Genomic DNA, 808 nt, shown 5'->3' with positions numbered 1-808 from the left:
ACAATTTCTTACCTTTCTCACTAATATGAACATTTCTTTTATCAGTTCTTCAAGAATCCTGGTCTGGAATCATATATTTTCCCCAGTAATTTGTTCTTGATCTTCTTGTAGCTGAGTGTCAAAGTGATCTAGGTTGTTTGTCTTTCAGCAATTCTTTCACATTAATTTCTGTATTAGGAACAATTAGTCTCTGATTTCAGAAGCTTTGTTCTCATATTTTGTGCACAGTCTCAGAAGGGAGAAAGAAAAGGAATTTACTCTGGAGAACAAGATGGCTGCAGGAGCTCCAAGAATCCTATCCTCATATAACAGTATTTGAAAGAAATGACTTCTTTCCTGTATGTATTCCTTTTTCCACAGCTCTTTGTAGACTCATCTTCATGTTCTTTGGTCTACATCTAGGCCAGTCACTGCAAAAGGGAGTGAAATAACTGTGTTTGGCTTTAAGCCAATCATGATACACCCCCAGGGTCTGAAGAGTTCAGCTTCCTCTGTGGGCATGGTTTCTTTTTTCTTTTAAACATCTTTATTGGAGAATAACTGTTTTACAATAGTGTGTTAGTTTTTCCTTTACAACAAAGTGAATCAGTTATACATATACATATGTTCCCATATCTCTTCCCTCTTGCATCACCCTCTCTCCCACCCTCCCTATCCCACCCCTCTAGGTGGTCACAAAGCACAGAGGTGATCTCCCTGTGCTATGGGGCAGCTTCCCACTAGCTATCTAATTTACATTTGGTAGTGTATATATGTCTCTGCCACTCTCTCACTTCATCACAGCTTACCCTTCCCCCTCCCCATATCC

At 39.6% G+C, this 808-nt stretch overlaps 1 non-coding gene across 1 annotated transcript; it reads right to left on the bottom strand.

Moving 5' to 3' along the window:
- Window positions 1-365: 365 nt before the first annotated feature.
- On the bottom strand, window positions 366-451 carry LOC131759030 (small nucleolar RNA SNORA5). Its single transcript, XR_009336364.1, has one exon. It is a non-coding gene; the product is annotated as a small nucleolar RNA SNORA5 (small nucleolar RNA).
- Between the last annotated feature and the right edge of the window lie 357 nt (window positions 452-808).

The sequence above is a fragment of the Kogia breviceps genome, chromosome 6 (genome assembly GCF_026419965.1).
Source record: "Kogia breviceps isolate mKogBre1 chromosome 6, mKogBre1 haplotype 1, whole genome shotgun sequence".
Classification (NCBI taxonomy): domain Eukaryota; kingdom Metazoa; phylum Chordata; class Mammalia; order Artiodactyla; family Physeteridae; genus Kogia; species Kogia breviceps.
The sequence above is the reverse complement of the archived record's forward strand: the minus strand, read 5'-3'. Positions and strand labels throughout refer to the sequence as shown.